The sequence below is a fragment of the Temnothorax longispinosus genome, chromosome 5 (assembly GCF_030848805.1).
Source record: "Temnothorax longispinosus isolate EJ_2023e chromosome 5, Tlon_JGU_v1, whole genome shotgun sequence".
Taxonomy (NCBI): Eukaryota; Metazoa; Arthropoda; class Insecta; order Hymenoptera; family Formicidae; genus Temnothorax; species Temnothorax longispinosus.
In genome coordinates, this window is record NC_092362.1 from 6,542,035 (window position 1) to 6,561,786 (window position 19,752).

Below are 19,752 nucleotides of genomic sequence, written 5' to 3' on the forward strand. Positions count from 1 at the left end.
TATTGCTAATAAAAATCAATTAACCGAGTTGTTAATAAATTTCGCATTGGCGTTAATATTTTACAATTTACGTTGAATAATGTAAATAGATTAAACCTCAGCTCCGTTCGCTCAGACGTTTGATACTTAAGTTTATCAACGAAAAATTTATTGCTATTAGCAGATCCTATTACACAGATTTGTCTTTTTTCTTTCTTTCTTTATAATGTATTATGTTCTAATCGGTTATTCGTAAGAAGCGATTCCGGATGAACTCCTTGAGATGCTGCGGACGCTGTAACTCACGTTAGAGATTCAAGTCATCAATAAGGAAAAATATTCCCCAGCTATATGTCATCGCTCGTAGCTTTCCGTACGAGAGAAATATCGGTCGCTACACTTACCAAGTATAATATAATTGCACTTAATTGATTCCTCCCTGTGCATTACGTAGCAACTTAATTAAGTGAATCATCTGCGAGCTTTTCTTAACGCGAAGCGGTAACGTTATGCAATGTCTTATCACGTTCGACGATGAGAAAACAAAAAAATTAGTTCGCAGAAAACGTCGTGGCTCCAGAAAACCCGGATCGTCACGTAATAATTGGCCGCACGACGTTATTAATTGGTGAACTTCTGTGACGACAAGGGATCGTCATCGGCCGAGCGACTCTCGCGAGTCTTGTGCACGCTAGAGATTTTCAAGTTTCCAGAAATGCTGAACCTTCGAGCCGCTTATCTGATTTCGCGCAAACGTCATTCATCACGTTTCAACGGGTAATAACAGAGATCACGCGATTGGATATGCTACGTAGGATACATCCGTTGCGTCACCCTGGTAAACTCATCTTTGGTGTTTTCCAATGAGAAGTATTATAATTAAGAGAGACGTCACTGGGGAAGAATTTTTTCGTTTATTTATAAAATACCGTTCACCGAATTAAATCTGCTTCAGTGACATCAGAAAATTATTAAACCATTGAGTTTGAACGAGAAATTTTTCATGATACACATTCGTCCAAAAGAGAACAAAAAATTTCGTTTTCTATAGAACGGGTTTCGGAATTATTTCAAAGAGCTGCGATAAGGTTGACAATTGATCGATCTCCAATGATTAGATCATCGTAATACGGTTAGCTGAGAAAGGGAAAGAGCCCTCAGGGATCTCGAGTATTGAGCCTTTAGGAATTAATTCCACGAAGTGGGAATTCGCTCGCAATGTGCTTATGAACGCCTCGTTGAGACAATCGCGAAAGCGACCGACGCAAAAGCCGGCCGGGAAAGTGCCCGGCCGAGTTTGAGTCGCACGTTTGAATTTGTATACGCGAAGCTTACTCAAACTGCTACAGGTTAATCTGGTAATGCAATCGCAGAACAAACAAGTCATCCCTTTTTTAAACGTATCAGATTATTCAAAAAGTGATAAAACCAATCGCTATTGTTTGTGGATTTTTAAATTATAAAGCTTAAATTTACAAAATATAATCTCAATTGTCTTTATACCCAGAAAAATTTATTTAATTTTTGGAAACACTGGTTTTATTATCGAAAATCCTAGATTTATATTATTTTCACGTAAAAATTAATTTGTCAAAGATTTAACTTGCGATATTAAATCTCAGTTACACAATTGAGTCAGTAAACAAAATTATATCTCGACGAAATTTTCTCTGTTTATCGAAAAATTTGATAGGAAAGTTTGACGCGTTTGTTTCATTGTCAGTCAAGAAAAGTGTTGCGCATTTGTTTCTGGTATTTTAAGCGGCAAATCGACTAGACCTAAGTGTCTTTCATAATAAACGTCCGACTATTTTATCGTCTTATCTCTCTCGTTCTGCTCGTAGCGTAAAACTCGTTCGTTATTGGCTGTCGCTCGATGGTTCGATCCGAAAACTCGTTCTCGCACGTCATTTTCTTTTCCCTTTCAGTTCTACGCCCGCGAGCGCTTTTATTACGCTCTTTCCGCAACGCGCGCTCGTCGACCGACGTCGCGAGTTATCGACCTTAAAACCGCAATGAAGATTTATCTCTATCAGCCTTATCTCGCGCCCGCCGCTAAGCGGGCCAGAAATAGCCGGCGATTATGCACGGCAATACATAAATCAAGGTGCACCCGATATTGCGCCCGTACGCGCATCAAGCCTATTTAAATTTCTAGCGACGAGAAGCAAGGTTGAGCTATTAATACGTCGCCAGTGCTCATTCAAGCCTGCAGAAAAAAATTCATTATTTTCGTGGATGCGAGTTTTTGCGTCTCTCGACGGGAAAATCCACTAGCTTATGTATGTCGTAAAACCTTTACCTTTCTTTGCCAATTGAAAATAAAACGCGAAACAATAATCGACTTGGTTGCATAACTGCGCCACGCGTATATAACTGCGCGATAATTTTGCGCAGGTACTGTTCCTTCGCGCACGCGATTATCGGCTCGTATTTATTGACGATTGATGATTTATTCATGCTCTTTATGTTCTTCGCGGGACATTTACGAAGACGATACCGAGCCGGTTACAGAGAGGCGATTACCATAGATGAAAATGCAATACGTCAATTAGGCGGACGGACAAGCGGATAAAATAATTGCTCTCGCCTCTGGAATTCTTTTCGTTGCCTCGGGCAAGGGGGGCAAGAAAAAGGAAACGGTAGAGAAGTCACCGTGTCATTATGCACGACATTCTTAATAGCGTGTCGCGTCTACGGCACGCGTATCCGCAATCAGCGTCTCTCTGCGCTCTCTCGGTTGATGCAACCGTCGAGCGGATTTGCGCCAAACGTAACCGTCGGCGTCGGTGTGCCCCAAACCTCACGGTCGTTTAAATTCTTCTGCCTGCCTTTACCGCCGAAATAGGATCGCAGGAAATAGCCGTCTCTCTGTCGCCGAATTCTTAGCCGATGTCGGTTAAAGTTGCGTCAGAAATCCGTAGAGTGAAAGCGTGGCACGCATTGGGTATTTATTTATGACCGGGGGGGGGCTTCGATTTTGGCGACTTACAAAAGAAGATCGTGGGACGCGTGGGACTCTAATTTTACACGTGCAGAAAAAAAAGAAGACAAATTGGAAATGTCAACGCAGCGGTTTCGGTCTCATTAAATCCGCGGAATTCCCTATTATTTCGACATAGACGAATTTGCGGCCGAGATATTTGCGAATCACTTTTCCGCTTAAATCAAATCATCCCACACGCGATGCGATAATTGCCGGAACATCATGCCGTTGCATAATGGAATTTCGTAACAGTGTCTTAATCGCAGTGCGATTTTTATCGCGATCGTACTGGCGGCCGACTGACTTATTTAATCGTACACACTGATGCGCATTTTATCGTTCTTTAATCACCAATCTGTGGCCGCCGATGATCGGGTCTCGAGATAAGTTGGCGAATCCGCTCTCGCAAGATAAACTTTCGTACAACGGGGTCAGTTAGCAAAAATATCTGCGGAAGAAAATGGAACGCATAAAATCACGCGTCCCTCTCCCCCTCCCGCCAAGTATAACGAACGTCAGATTTACGACACGGAAGGAATAGAAGTAACGCTCTTCCGAGGCGCTCTCGTCTACCTGTCTACTACTCTCTCGTTATCGTAGCGCTACGATTCACTACTCGCGCTCGCGTAACCGCGGCGCGTTCTCCAGTACGCTACAGGCAGCGGCGGAGGCTCCGCGCGCTTGTTCCGGGAGTCCCCGGTCCCCGACCCATGCACCATGTTGAGAGTCGCCGCGAGTCTCCCTCGCCTCGTTCCCTCACTCATTCTCTGTCCCTGTCCATCTGCACACCATCGTTTCGCTCTATCTCTCCCCGCATACGCTATAGCGGCCCCGCAGGGAAGGAAAAAGGAGAGCCAACGGGATCGGACAAGGATACGGCGATGCGCACGGTGACAGGGAGGAGAGGAAGGATATACGCGAAAGAAGGAAAGGCGAGAGGAGAGAAAAGGGACGAAGAGAAAGAAAAAGCGCGGTACGGAGAGTCCGGACGGTAGAGAGACCGAGGGAGACGGAGATACACGAGCGCATATACACGCACAAAGAAATGAGAGGACGAAGGAGGAACGACAATCGGGAATAACACGCGGGGGGTCTCGGCTCTCTCACGACGGAGGACGACGGACGAAGGGAGAGTGGACGCAGCAAGGAAGGGTGCGCAGGGAGCGAAGGAGTAAGCGGCGGCGGCGGCGGTGGCGGTGGCGGTGGCGGTGGCGGTGGCGGAGGAGGACGAGGAGGAGGAGGAGGAGAGCTCTGGAGCAAAGCGCGGGAAGCAGCGCGAGGGGGGTACGAGAACGACGATAGAGTGACGGTAGAGAGGGGTCCGGGGGGCCGGTGGGGGTCTGGCAAGAAGCGCGGGATCCCATTGGTTCGCGGTCGGGCCATATTATAAGCGGCTGCAGTCCGCGCTAGTTAATGTTAGCTCGAACCTCCACGAGAGACGACGCATCTCTCTTGTCCGCCGTCGCCGTCGCCGCCGCCGTCGTTACTACTGCTACTACTACTACGACTACTACTATACGCACGCACGCCTCTACATAGCGCCGGAGTACCGCGTACCGCGTGAGAGCCGTTTACCACACGTTCACGTACACAGACACCGCAAAGAGAGAACGAGAGATAGAGAGCAAGGAAGAGAGACAGAGAGGGACCATCAACCTGAGAGATAACACGCGTTGATAAGAGACGCGCCGCATCAGAAAGATCGCGATTCTTCCGCAAGCGCACGTATACACGCACTCGATTTCGTCCGCGAGATTCGAGGAGTCCAGCCACGCGTTCGTCGGTCCAGTGTTCGCCGTCGTTCAGCTATTGTTCGGGGACGCGTGTCAATCGTAGGATCGAAGCGGCCGAGTGTCAAAAGTGAGCGAGAAAAGAGAGCCGGAATCCTAATTCGCCAGTATCCAGTGAGGGAAAGAGAGGGAAACGTAAGAGAGATAAGACGGAGAAAGGGACCCAGTTTCCTTTGGACACCACCGACGAGAGGGTACCAAGGAGATCCAAAAGCGCGAGATAAACCAGGACCGAGTGCGAAAGCGAATAACGAAGTAAGTCCCGTTGCATCACTCGTTGAAACCTTCCCGCGGACGAAATTCGAGAAACATCTCGACCGTATCTCGATCATATCAGCTACACCGACATAATGATACTGACATGATGTTACGTATAGTTTGTAAGCTATATTTTTTTTTATGACGCGTAGCGTTTATATGCAGCGACACGAGGACGGATACCCGTAAACTTCACTTGTTTGCCGTTCCATTAGAGTCGTGATTTCCAGAATTAAACTCAACTCGCGTGTTGGCTCTAAAAATAACAAAAAATAACACTATCGATAAACCACGTGGACATTCCTTCTGAAGTTTTTTAAAGTTTACAAATCAAAGTCGCGTTAGAAAATCCTAATACCTGTTAAGTCGAGAATTTATATTGACCCTTGACATGGTCCTGATAAAAAATCTGTATTCACGTGGACCCCTGGCAGACACAAAAGAAAGAGGGAGAGAGCAAAATAATGAGAGATTTGACGCGTTCGCGTTTTCCCGCTTGCTCGAATCGAGACCCGAGAAGTAGAAGCAAACAGGTGGTCGAATAGACGACGATCGAGGCGGCGACTCGTGTCAAACGCGCTGCTTTTCGCAACTTCAATCCGTTGATTTTTGTCTCTTCCCGAAGAACTCATCTTTGATAAATATATTGAAATTAAGAAACTAATTTTTACCCAAGGATGCAATTGAAATGATAAATTAAGAATTTATTCTTTTGAATCTTATTATTTAAGTCCGACAAATTCTGAACATTTATTCTACTACTCTTGCGTTTAAGTTATTTAACTAAAAATTAAAATATAAAATTTTTCGTATCTCGTAATTGTCTTGCAACGATATAGAGAAAATATTATCTTGCCTCACGAAACACGCATTGCTTTCACTTAAAATAGCAAGCGCGTAATTTGAAGTGTTAAAGAGCGCGGTTAACCCTTCATGCACTTGACCTTTGCGCACTCGTGCTGGAGAGTAAAATCAAGGGTGGCGGACGGCATCTCGATGTTTATTCCCGTCTCGTGTAGTCTTGGTCCAAGACACGACTCGTAATTACATCCATTTCGCATCGATTAGGACATCGTTGCGACATTAAAAATTTCCTTTTACGTTTATCAGGTTTTCGCATTTTTCCATTAAAACTGAAAGCGATAAGCGGCGTACGCGATTGAAGAATAAGCAACGTGCAATTTCCGATAATAAGTGTCTACACACGAAGGCTAGAGTTAATAAATTTCGCCAGCGTTTCCTCTAAGCGGTCAATATTTATATTGGGACGCAAACAAAGTTTCTTTCCTCTGCCTCGGTAAAAAGGAAAGGAAGAAAAAGGCGAGAGCAACGCGCAATGCACTAGGTGACCGGCCATGGACCGCGGCTAAACGCGCGCGCGCGCACGCACGCACGCACGGCGGCCTCCTCGTTCGTTTTCAGTCACTCGTTCTCCTTGTCCTTCTATCTCGGCCCACGCGGGTTTCTCACCACTGCAGCACTGGGACGAGATGCTATTTTTTCCTGCGTTCGCGGTAGATCGATCGTCGTAGGTTTTCGCGAAGGCCCCGCGATCGAAATCGGGACTGACCGCGCAGAGCCGCCCCCCATACCCGCGGCCCGAGAGAATGTATAATCTCGCTATATCGCAACAAAAAGAAGAAAACAAAAAGGCAGCAGGATCGAGGCGCGCAAACATCGTCAGAAATTTTAAAATCATCTTCAGCTGCATTGCATCACGATCCTCACGCAGGATAGACCACGCTCCCTGCGTGAAATCTTTGACTTGAAAAATGAGAATCGTTTATTTTGGACGGGACGACGCGTTTAGTTTACAGAAACAATTGGAGAGCGGACTTATCTCGTTTTGTATTAAAATAATCGCTGAATGAATGCAGGAATAGATGCGCAAGGTAGATGATATAGCTTCAGTCAGCTTATACTGACAAAAAGGGGGGAAGCAGAGAGCGTTCGAGAAAAGGTCGAGGAGGAAGGCGAGACGAAACGGTGAAAGGGAAGGGCGTGTGTTACGGGGTCTATCTTTAGAGTTCATTCAGAGAATCTTTTGCTCTCGCACAGCCGGGCGAGGGCCAAACGTCAGCCGATTCACGCCTCGATGACCCACACATACACGCACTCACACACACACACACACACACGCACACACACATACATGCTCACTCGCGTGTTCTTCTCCGGTATGTAAGCTAGCGCCCGTTAAACATGGCCTAAATGCAGCGGTGGGGCGCCTTAACAGGTGTGGAGAATTCGCGTTCCGAGGCGTATCTGACGCGATCGTTTAGAGAGACTAAGAATTCCTATTTTTCGTACTCATAAAGCTCGATTAATTTCCGTTTCTTCTACTTATGAACAGACAATTCATATGTCTAATGAAATGTTCGAAAAACAATTACGATCTGTAATTGACTTGCAAATAAGATTTACAGAAAACACATTCGACGTGGGATTTAATACGCATAAAAATTTCAGATTTCGACAATTTCAGAGTAAAATCTCTATAAACAGATAACCAATTCGAATCTATATACATTTATGTGTACGTGTAATAAATTCAAATAACTGATCAGTAAAAAGAAAAATCGGGGAAATTGATTCTCGCGATTCATTCTCCGATCAAGAAGGGAAAGAATGGATACGTATCGTTTACCGATCTTGTGCTGTTTTCAAAATCTTTCGAATTTCGAATACGTGCTTCCAGACGGTTTTGCGCGAATGAAAAGATTAGAACAACGCGAGTGACGACTATTTCGAGGAAGGATCGGAAGAAAAACGATCTCGGAAGTCAACGATTGACGCGTTCGGTGGTCTTCCCGGAAGTACGACCGTAGGCCCCATGCAGACATAACGGGCCTTTTCCTAAACATCTGCCGATCCAGAAGAAGTCGAGCGTGCGACTGTTTTATGACCTCGTAATCTCTTCGCCGCGCGACAACTGGATCGGTTCGCCAAAGAATCGCGGAAAGGAAGACGTAATTTCTTCGTCTTCCACGGCTTATCTTCTTCAGTAACAAAAGAAAAAGATTTCGTCGACATAACTGACTCGATTCATTCGAAGTAACAGAATTCACGCGGTAAAATCATCTCACGCGTTATTAATCCTTATTAATCTTAAGGTTAATGGTTTTTATCATATTTTTAATCGGGCTTGCTGTACAGTTATAAAACATATCGCAGTCCCGCGAATATATCCAACATCTAAGAATGTCTTTTCGAGTGAGACACGGACGAGAGCCCATGATACTGTAAATAACCGCGAGCGTGTGCGAAGCGTGGCAGAGAGGCTTATGATCGATTAAATCCACGGATAGCAAACGCGGCCATAGAGGAGAGACGAAAGAAAGAGAAAGATGAGAGAGAGAGAGAGAGATTTCGCAATTTCTTCGGCCGGAGGCCACTCGCCGTTTCTGAACGCTGACATATCTTCAGGGAGATCCGCAAATATCGCGGCGTCCTTTACTTAGCGCGTATCGGCATTGCGAGCGCGACACCGCCTGCTATTTTTAGAGAACGGGAATGCATTTACCGCAGCGTGACGTTTTATAGTTTGCTTTACGAGTTGAGTCGCGCGGCGCGCGGCAATTGCTTTACGCGCCGCGCGATTCCGCTCCTCAATCGGGTATTCTCAGTAAAGAACGCTCGTTGAAATGTTTAGGCATCGAGCGAGCGTTTCTCCGTGTTATTGACCCCCGTGTGAAAATCGCGGCAAAACGTAATCGAGATGCGCGGGTCGCGAGTTATCGCTATCGATAGATTAGGTGAAGCATAATCATTGGAGTCATGTGTCACATAGAATGCATATGAGAGATACACATACAGCGAGAGATTCTATTTATATAACGGATAACGGCTAAATTTTATAAATTAAATCTAATTAAATCCACAAAATAATTTAATTTTGCCGTTGAATTAAAAGTAAACGTAACTAGTAATCGTAAAAGTGACGATAATCATAATTAATAATCGTAGAATCAATTTATGAAATAACATAACATATAACATAAATTTGTATCGAAACCATTGATATTAAATGCAGTAAATTAACAGCTTTATAAATATAAAAGAAAATAATTCTCCTCTAGATATTGCTAATCGGTTGACCATACTTGGCGAGAGATCAGTCTCGTTGAAGTCATTAAGTTTCACGCCGCTCAAGCGGCTCGAATTAGAATCACTCGACACTAGTCGCTGAAAACTATTTTTAGATTCTACTACGACCATCAATGGTCATCGATCAGCGTCTCTCGCGTACCTACATTTCGAAGACAGGAAACGAGACCTATTACGGCGACTGGCCGTATCCTTGCCCGCGCTGGATATACATACATCTCTCGCGTTCCGTTACGGATCAATTATTTATCTCATCTCGCGGAGTGATTTATCCGTTTTAAACTTTCTCGGGGAGTCTCGGTATCGCGCCGCCATTCGATCGGGCGTAAATTACACGTGTCGGAATATACGTATGGAAAATCATGGAAGAACACGCGTGATCTCACGTCCGTCCTCTACGCACGAGCGATCTCGATCGCTTGGATCGCTTTTACCGCTGTTTGAATTACCAGCGCGGATCTATCCTTGAGCTTCCAACGATTTGCATATCATTTCAAACAAAAGTCGTCGAAAAATAAACGTCGAAAATCTTTTAAAGATTTCCTCATTATATCACTTTATGCGCCAGATCGATATACTCCTCAGAGACATCGGCTCGGCACGCATATGTCGATAGCTCGTCGAAATCGAACGGAACCTCGACCAGCTGGCCTTCCATCGACGGCAAAAAGAGAGAAATCGACCTCTTCTTAAACGTATCAAACGACGCTGAACGTCCAATGAATGGCATTTACTTGACATCTTTCTAGACTCTCGTGATCATTTCGCATTCATTTAAACATTCTCAGCATAAACGTGCATATCACTGTATGGATAATTAACCGTAGAAAAGTCGTAGCTGCTTCTCTTTCAAACGTCAATCCCTAAACTACCTCCTTCAAACTACCCCAGCGTAACTTGTATCTCGTTTAAATAGATCAATAATTTCATTACGATTCTAGTCTTACTATTGTAAAAACATTTTAATTACTGAAAATAGTAATAAACAATAATAATGATAAATGCGATATCAATCTTTTAATTATTTGCAATACGTGCACGCATATCATGAGCGGTACATCCTTTTCCCTTTTCAAATAAAAATAGATTTTTATAATTAAAGAGGATACGTCGCCAAGCGAGTGTACGCGGGATTTAAATCGCACGAATCGTCGGAGCGAGAAGGGTAGAGATACTCCCTTCGGGGAGAAACCGAGCCGACGACGTCGCGAGAGCGGAGCGAGTCGTGCGCGAGAGATCCGGTACCGCGAGCGGCGGCGGCGAGTACGAAGCGAGAGGAGGCGAAAGACGGAGAAAGGCACGGTTTCTCGTAATGCGAACCGTAGGACGCCAAGCTGTCTGCCGGGACACCGGTATACCCCACTACTTCGATCGCGGCCGTCGGTCGGTCGCCGCGAAGTAGTAGTAGTGACGGTGCCGGTGCGGCCGCGGTCCCCCTTGCAGCGCGGAGGAGACCCGTCCCGTGCGTTTCTCTCGTTGGCTCGGTCTGCTGCCATCTAGACACTGTCCTCGCAGACTAAAAGTTCTAGAGATTACTTCTTAATCAAAAGTCTTGAGAAGAAAATTTTAATAAATTCAAGACATTAAAAATGTAGACATGTGAATGTTATACCAAAGTAAAAGGTAAAATCCGGAAAATCGTCAATCAATGGTCGGTTTGCTTCAATTATTTTTTTTCAAATATTTTTCTAGCAGGTTTTTTACGAGTTTTTTTATTAGTTTTTTCCTGGCTGAATGAAAATTTGCTTAATTTCGCTTAAAACTATAACTACAGAATGTTGTCGATCACGATAATTTTCGAAGACCATATGCTAATCTTCTCGCGAATATTTCTTCGCGCGTCTTCGGTGATGCATCGACCAACGTTTTTACTTTCTGAATGCCGAATGAAGATATATCATTAACGTGACCGCAAAGTATGTTAATGTATCTTCCTCTCGAGTCGCATTATCTTCCCGCGCTCATCCGTTACAAGGATCATACGTGGTAAATTATACGGCGACGTCATGTAGGAAGCGGCCTTTCGCGGTCCAAGTTTCTAGAGAATGTCTCTCCATCCCTCTTGATGCCATCTCCACTATAGCGATAGCGATGCAACATTTCAGCGTGTGTACATACGCGACGTACGAGTGGAATGAGAAAGAGTTGGTGCGGCAGAGATGCGGCCGACAGAGCCGGTTCTGCCCTATATACGCGAGATAGTACGCGCATTCTTTCGATAGAACGACCAGCAATGAAATCGTTTATTTCTGCAAAGAAATCGTTTATTTCTGATATTATTTTAAAAATCCTAAATATTTAAATCGGAGAATAAGGAACATACAAATCTAGATGAAAAAAGACTACTGCGCGCATTGACTTTACGTCTTCAATATTTTTGACACAAACTCCTCTATAAGTCGAGTAATTTCATTATCTTCGCCAGATTGCCAGTCGATCTCAGAAAATCAGACGACACGGCGTATCGCGGGAATTTATTGCCTTTTTCTCACGCGCGTGACGTACGCTCTTGATAATTCGGATGTCGACGAAACATGGTCGCGGAATATCGCTGACCGATAAGAGCACACGACTGCTGGCGAATTCCAACGCAACGGGGTTAACGCATCTCTAGAGGCTGACGCGCAGCCTAGGTACTCTCCGGGGACCGTGTAAATAAATCGCGCGAATCCCTCGGTCCCTCCCTCCTCTCCTCCACCTCCGTCGCTCGCACCGCATCTCCCGACGTGTATTCACGCCGCGTGCACGGCGCGCAGGAAGACAGAAGGCTCTCTGTTGCGAACGTACACGGTGCATGCTCGATCTAAAACCCGCGGGAGTTCGACGGTAGAAAGTCTCGCCTTGGAGAGCCTGCTCAAGTACAGGGTAGCGAACGCAAAAGGAGTAGTCCCGGCCTCGTCCGCATAAGAATCTTGATAGTATAGCGAAAGAGTGACAGGCGTTACATTACATTTAGAAAGTTATTTGCTCGTTTTATCGTTATTAAAGAACACTGTTTGTCATTTCAAAGACCCGTACGATTTATCAATTGTCAATTCTGTATGGCTGCAATTACATTCGGGTCGGATTTATCGGGCTCGCTCCGAAATTGAACTTGGCGGAGCGACGAGCGGAGGTTCGTTGCCATCGACAAATACTACTGGACTGCGCCATCCATATTTAAACAGTGTACCAAAATGGTCCGCGTCATAGAAAATGATAGAGCGTATGTGCGGCCAGTCTCTGACTCTTTTCAAACAATATTACAGTGTTGGATGGAAAGGGATAGATATCCAGTAGCATATGTCGATGTTCGTTGCACTTGTAAAAGTACACGCAAAGAGGATCGGAAAGGGACGCGAAAGTACGCGAGCGCGGCGTACTTTCAAGGGGATGAAGCGGGAGATATCTCGTCTCGGGCATCTTTCTAATTGCGAACCGCCGCACAACCTAGCCCTGGCCGATCGCCACAATGTGTGCGTTTTAATTCTGATGTTTCGCTTCTCTCGCGACGCCTCTATTCCCGACGAAGGCTGCGGCGGAGAGGTTCGTTGCACCCGTTCGCGTGCCGCGGAGACGCGAGGAGACGGTCTGCAGCGGACAACGCGCCGTTTTGTACGCGACTCGCGAAATCCAGCTTCCCTGCCTTCGTCGCAAATAAATGAGTCGGTCGTGACACATTATTCTTGTTTATCAGTGAACACGGAAAATATTCTATCACATTGATGCAACTGTATAAAGAGTTATCGTAAAAAATTTTAGGTGTTGCATTTCGAAGAAAGACGTCGAGCTTATTAAATATCTCATCCTCTGCGCTCCACATTCTGCGTTTTTCGTGAAAGATCGCGTCGTTTCTCTTAAGGGAACGGTCCTACCCGCGGATTTCTCGGTGTCGCGATTCCTACAACGGCACGATTACGCACACACGTGTGTGTATGTGTGTGTGTGTGCGCGCATTCGCACATGCTTGGCGATCGGAGGAAGGGCGTGAGCGCGCGCAGAGGGTCCACGGCACACCTGTTGAGCATTCCTTCACGAATGCACGCGCGTGTGAGCCCATCGACGCGGCGCGCGGCTACGTGCGTCACATACGTCACCCGTGTACGCGCGCACGCGGCCCACAGGTGTGCTCATTAATTCCGCTGCATTGCCCGATGGTGCGCGCCGCTCCGAGCGCACCGAGGCCAAGAACAGAGGTCCACGATCGCGCAAAAAGAAAGAAAGAAAGAATGGCAGAATCGAAGGATCGATAGCTGATAAGCGTACGTCTGGGGGCGCGAAGGTTTATTCTCTTGTCCGCATACACAAAAGACGATAAAATATAACACATACAACAGTATTTTCAAAGAAGGAAAGATCGTATAGGAATAATTTCTCTGGAAAAAAAAAATATGATAAAGAGACAGAACATTTCTTCGTTAAACCATGTTATATATTTGCTGCAATAAATTATTCTGATTTTTATGACAAAAAGAATCTCCCAGATTTTATTACCGCAAATTATTAAATAAACTCTTGATACGGCTCGAAAAGCGAGCCGTACGCGGAAAAGTAATAAACCGCGACAACGTAATGCCATGTGACGTTTATGATTTACTAACAGGAAAAAAAATCATCACTGCTCTTTAGCTCTTGAAAGTAAGTTACGGCTGTGAGATCTGTGCGGTTAGTAATTAATTGAGATATCGGCGGCAGATAGAAGCGTCCATTTGAATTGATAATGTTGCCGCATGCGACGGGAACCAGTCGTGCCCCATCGACGAGAAATATGGTTATTGACTTGACACATGATTGACGTTTACCGGACACTCTTTGTACGCGAGCGGGTGAATGTATTTTCACGGCGCGAGCTTTATACGCTATCCGGCCGTCTTTACGATCGGCTGCGGGGATATCTCGGTGTTATCTACTTACTAGACATTATACGCGACTACTAGACTAGCGTATAATGATCGACTCTGTAGAAAATGGACGGAGTTCAGAGAAGGATTACGATCGTCTCCTAAAAAAGACTTGGACGTTGTATTATTATTTATTATGCACTAGGAAGCGAGAATTGTTGCGGATGTGCACAAAAAGAGTATAACGATCATATTTTTTAGTCTGTCTCTTAAGTATATTTTATTATACAGTTATATACGGAACAAAAATTGAAAGTTTTTAAGTTTTTAACTACCGTATATACGCGGCGGACTCTATGTCAAATGAATGACCGCACGCGGATCAAAACCTATGTGCGTAATGCTAATATTTATGCAATGGCCTTAATGCGCGCAACGGTGGCGTTTCTACTTGCCAACCTTGAATCACTTTTAACAATAAAGTCATGCGGGGACGAACGTGAATCTCCTAGTTTCATCAGGCGCGATCCTCGCGACCGACGGGCGGTGTGAATTTTAATTAAGCGGAAGTCAAATAATTCGCGCGGAGGGATCATTGATACATTATCAATTTACGAAATATATCGACGTGTTCGTCCAGTCCGTTCTCTTAACTGAAAGATCTCCCTTCCCCGGCGAAACCCGAGACTCGCTGTCTCGACCGCCATGGGTGATACAACCGCGACCCGATATCAGAAGGTAACATCATCGTCGCTAATTACAGACGCACACGGCGCAAGAGGAGCCGGAGGCGGCTGGGAGATAAATCGATTCCCTCCTCGTCGGAGATCTCCCCGATGAGGCTCGGACGGGCGAGGAATGCCGCGCCGCGAGTGCGTCTCTCCCGTGAGAAATTTCGCGTTCGATTAATGGGCCGAGTGGAGCGTCATGCCGATCGGAATCGCTTGGCTTAGCATTTAATCATCGCGCGAGTGCGCAAAGGTCGGTAAAGGCCAATAGAACCGTCCTTATATAATTATCGCGAGTGGGATTGACGTCATTGATTTTACCACGGTGCCTGGTGCCGCCGTCTGGTCTCGCGCGACGACGGTTATAGACAACAAAGCGATTTCGCCTTTCCTGCTCCGAGATCCGTTTCCACGAAAATAATTGGCGGTGGCCTCGATGGGATGATCTCCCGCCTCGTCACGGGCCACAGGTCCTCCGAATTCTCTCTTTTATCTTCTCGTTAGAGGCACTTTTCTGCGCAGCGCGTGTATGGTCTGACCTCCCGATCTTGCCGGAACGAATGCCTTAATGACTCAAGTCGCGTTAACGATCGGATAAGTATGCGCTAAGCGACTATGTGTAGTGTATAGGTAGTATAGGTAGATCATTAGCCAGTCTCCGCAGGAATACGTATTTAGAAAGGAAGCATTATTTTATCCGTATCTGTCGCGAGGAAAATAATTATTTGCGAACTTTGCACACGCGCGATTATATGCGAAGATAAAGAATAAAATTATGATATAACATGTAGTTAATATCAAATGTAAATCGCGTGAACCGTGGAAGTCTAGATCCCCGATCATTTCTTGCCTAGTATGGTAGCCGTAGAGTTAATCGCGGTAGTCGATAATGATATACCTTCGTGACATTTCGTTCGGAGAAATTCTCAAGCGGTAGGTGCTTACGTATAGTATAGTTGCGTAATGTAACGCCGCCAATCTTACGCAGGGTGGTCCATATTCAAGTGCATCCCTTTCTTTACTTATTGCATACAACGAACAATTTCCCTTCCGTGAATCTCTCGCGCTCGTAACGTCATTGACACTTTCGTGGTCAATAAAAAAAAAAGAAAAAAATGGAACGTGACTGGACCACCCGGCGTAGGAAAGCGGCGCCCTCGGCTAAGGGGGTCAAAGATCCTCCTCCCCTTTAATAATACGTTTTTCACCGAGAAAAATCATTCGCGGCGATACGGTCGACACACCGTTCCGCGTATCGAGGTACCGAATCGCGCTCGAAGGAAACACGACGGCCGCGGCGCGGCGGCGGTGGGCCCTTTGCATACACGCGCGCGCATTATTACTCACGTACACGTACACGCACGCGGGATGGTAGGCAGGTAGGTCCGCGGACGTCAAAGAGATCGGCGGGGCCCCGGAGAGGAGAGTGCCTCGTTGCCGCTTGATTTACGGTCCGCCCTGTCCTTTTTTTTCCCTTCCTTTCTTTCCTGGGGGCCCCCTCGTTCCGCCGCCCTCTCAGTATTTTCGTCTCCGTTCTTCGCCTCCCTCTCCTCCTTCCGTACGTATATAGCGTGTGGTGCAGCACACGTATCGCATGGCATATGTTATGTGGTACATGGTATACCGGCGGGCGGCGGCCGACCGCCTAATTAGAGGGTTCGCCCCTCCTCTCGCCTTCTCTCGTTCGGTTGCCTCGACATCTTGATCTCTCCTTCTCGTTTTTCTCGCTCCCCTTCTCGCTCCTCCCTCATCGTCCGCGCGCACATACGCGTGTAAAAACCACAATCCCGGCCACAGCAGGCTGGTGCGCGCGTGCGGCACACGCGTGTGTGCGTCCGCGGTGAATTCGAGCGGCGTATCACGGCGCGCTTTCTTTCGCCGATTTGCGTGCATCGCGGATTGCAGGTACAAACGAAGTCCGTTATATTAGGTAATCGAGAAAGTTCATTTCGTGATGCCATTTGCATTTGTAATTTTAATAGATTATTTTGCAACGTTGATAGTTAATTCCTAAGCGAAACGAGCTGGTGAAAAGAATATACGAAGTTGAACGCACGATGAATGATTATTGTATTCACGGCCGTTAAATTTCTGCGGTAATTACACAATAATTACAGTGATTACTGGAATAAGCGTATCCTTTATTTATTATGCTGATATCAATTAGCATTTTCTTAAAACGCAATGATGCTGCGCTATCGTAATACACCTACAAGGCCGGCGGGTATTATTATTTCATGAAACAACTCCAAATGTGATTAAAAATGAACGGATTATTATGCCGCAAAAATGCATCTACGCGCGCGCGGATAATCTTCCAAGGCCCGACTCGCCACTGACTTGGTTTTCGATGCGTAAATTTCGTATCCCAATGACAGGCTTTTCGAGAGATATCTCCGACGGTTATCTCCCGACTCTGGAATAATTCCGCCGGCCGTGCCCACCGTGCCGCGAGTCATTACTGTACAACGATGTACGAGCGCGCGGGTCCACCGTGGGACACACGGTGTACACCGGCTACATAGTACCCCATCGTGTGTATATTCGTGCGCGCGTCCATACGTATATCACAAACGAGGCGATCGTGCGGGCGCACACGATCTCACGGGGTTCTTACCGCGGGACGAGGGGCTCCCTCGCGAGAGCCTGTCCGGCAACTCCTCACGGGATTGAGTCATCCGGCACGAGAAAAGGACCACCTGGCGAGGAGAGCTATATATCTAACGATACCGCCGCGCGGCTCTTCGGGCTTCACCTCTCTTCTCTCTCTCTCTCCCTCTCGTTGTCCTTCTCTCGGGGGTCCAATCGGGCCCTCGGGTCCCCCGCTCGTTGCCCTCGACGAGAGCGTGTAGGACACGCGGACGCTCTCCGTCTTCTCCCCCGAGGGGACCCCGAGAACGCGTTTCGGTAATTGCACGCGTTTCGCCGCTTCTTCTTATCCTCCTTACCGCGGTGGTTTTTTGCGGAAGGCCCCACCGGCGTGTATACGGTGACTTTTTAAAGTCGCCGCTCTTTTCGGCGTACGCTGTTTATCCCGCTTTTATGTTCCTCCCGAGGTAATGACGGGCCCGCATGGTACACGCGTATATACCTCTACCTGAGGCATCACCGATCCTCTTAATGTCATCGCGATGACGAGGAGGCCGCGCGGGGCGCAGGTCGTTGACACTAGCCGCAGCGATCGGGGATCGAGATTAGATTCGGCGCGACTGTTCCGGATTTTTGGGGCCGACGCGGTACAAAAGGGACCTGTCCACCCTCGAAAATCATCTTTCGCATTCTACCGAACGGATTTTCTAAAGAGATTTCCCGGACAAAGAATGGCATTCTCAAGGGTTTGTCTGCGAAGAAATTAGGAGCCGTGAAAATTCCATGTCGCGATTTATTGTACATATAACGTACACTAATTAGACATTGTCGTGCAGTGAGAAACAGAAAACAGAGGATTATTTTTTTAAAATATATACACAGTTGTGTGTGCATTAGACTTTTAATATATCTATTCGATAAAAACATTTGAATTTATAGTCAACTGGCAGATTTTTAATACAACTTAAGTTCTCGCGCTACGTTTCGAGGACAGCGCGATCGTACCTGGACACCCTATATACTATGCGCAAACGAGCCGCCGCGGGGCAGAGTGCCGAAGCGAGCGTGTGGCTTTTTGCCAAAGGAGTCTCGCAGATTGCACACCTGTGCGTGGTCGAGCTGAGGAAAGACCTCACCTATCGAGCAACTGGTCTCCATTGACTTTTTTTTCCCCTCGCGCACCCCTCGGCACGCTTTCGTGCTCTTTCCTCTTTTTTTCCCTCTTTCCGTGCCTGTGTCCGCCTCGCCGTGCCACCCTCTGCGTATTTTACCTTCCTTTATATATACGACATACGCATAAGATGCATACGTTGTGCGTCATAATCAGATCTGAAATCTGAAATGGCATCTATAAAATGGACGGACTTCTAGAATAACGATTTGCAATACCCGCGAGAATACAATCTTCCTTGAGTTTTATATTATTCCTCAAAATTTTATACATGTAATATATAATTGTATTTTCGAATTTTATTTTTATTATTAATTTAAACATACTAAAAAGATATGGGGCAACTGTTGCAGAACTGTCGCAGAACAATTAGCCTAATCATGTTTACAAAAAATCAGTATTAGATAAAACAAGAAATTTCGAAAAGGATTAGTGATGATACTATTGATGATGATATCAAAATTTATCTTTCAGTATTCTATATGCTGTGAATAAAAGGATGATTGATTTTTATTTTATTATCTGACATTTTGATTTGGTTTTGCATCATCATCCGATATTGCGATATGGAACGACTATTAATTCTCATTCGGATTATACGCATAATCTCTATACGGGGAGCAGAATATGTATGACTTGCACTGACCCGATCTCTGTGTTACGCCCACAGGCCGTTCGGTCTAAATATAGCGACGATTTTTCGCGAGAGACGCAATCGAGACGTTGCTATATCGACGCGACGCAATAATTCCGCGAGCCTTTTGCGAAACACATTTCTACGCCTTACGCGATCACAATTAATTTCGGTCGTCTCGAGAAAATAAAAAAAAATAATGCTCTTCGTAAACCGGTTGCTTCAGTAATGATTAGATTATCTCAAAAGTTAATTAATTCAAAAACTTAATTACAGTTTGCTTACAAAAACTGTAAATACGAGTAACTGAAATTATGTGTATAAGTGTTATAAAATTAGAAGATTAATAGAAAGAGTAGGTATAAGTTTTTATGTAAAGTTTTTGTCAAAACTTCGAACTTCTAATGCAAATTCTAGCCAAACGAAGGAAGAACGTTGCTGCTTTTCGGACGAACACGTCGGTTAAGGGATTTCGATTTACTTTATTAGCCGCTAACCGAATCTGCCCTCTAAATTACGATGAGCACGTTGCAACGCGTTATCGTGCGGCGATATCTTCGTAAGTCGCGTACGCGCGTTGGTTAAAAAGCACCATTACTTACACGTCGGGATCCTTACGGAACGGCTGGTTCTTACGCTGTCCGCCGGTGCAAAATATAATGTAATCTGCCTGTAAGTAAGTCGAATGTT

General features: G+C 45.9%; 2 protein-coding genes across 5 annotated transcripts in view; one reads left to right on the top strand and one right to left on the bottom strand.

The window, feature by feature from the left end:
• LOC139812624 (peroxisomal leader peptide-processing protease-like) overlaps window positions 1-19,752 on the bottom strand; it is a 61,432-nt gene that overhangs the window by 29,043 nt on the left and 12,637 nt on the right. The window lies entirely within an intron of this gene.
• Itp (ion transport peptide) overlaps window positions 1-19,752 on the top strand; it is a 43,440-nt gene that overhangs the window by 12,260 nt on the left and 11,428 nt on the right. Inside the window, exon 1 of one of the 4 annotated variants that reach the window (XM_071777998.1) lies at window positions 4,302-5,010. The exons of the other annotated variants lie outside the window; for them this stretch is intronic. The gene's annotated coding sequence lies outside the window, so the exon portion shown is untranslated. Of the gene's footprint in view, window positions 1-4,301; window positions 5,011-19,752 lie in introns of those variants that run through there. 4 annotated transcript variants of the gene reach the window in all.